This window comes from Salvelinus namaycush, chromosome 30, assembly GCF_016432855.1.
Source record: "Salvelinus namaycush isolate Seneca chromosome 30, SaNama_1.0, whole genome shotgun sequence".
Taxonomy (NCBI): domain Eukaryota; kingdom Metazoa; phylum Chordata; class Actinopteri; order Salmoniformes; family Salmonidae; genus Salvelinus; species Salvelinus namaycush.
This window is the reverse complement of record NC_052336.1, coordinates 1,105,330-1,105,605: the sequence shown is the minus strand read 5'-3', so window position 1 is coordinate 1,105,605 and position 276 is coordinate 1,105,330.

Genomic DNA, 276 nt, shown 5'->3' with positions numbered 1-276 from the left:
TCTTCTCTGTTGAACTATGCTTTTTGACATTGTTTTTCCTGTGTGTTTTCAACCGTGTCTCACTATTTGAACAGACGTTGGCGTTTAACCATTCAGCATTAACATCATCAAAGGGAAACAGTGGTCCAGTACGGTTGATTTATCCGTTTCCATTTTAGTTACCACGACAATGGATGACATTCTCTGGTCGAATGGAGTTAATCACACCAAGTTAAATTGTAAGAATGTTTTAACTGAACTCCACACAGCAGGAATCAAACGCAACACCTCCACTCT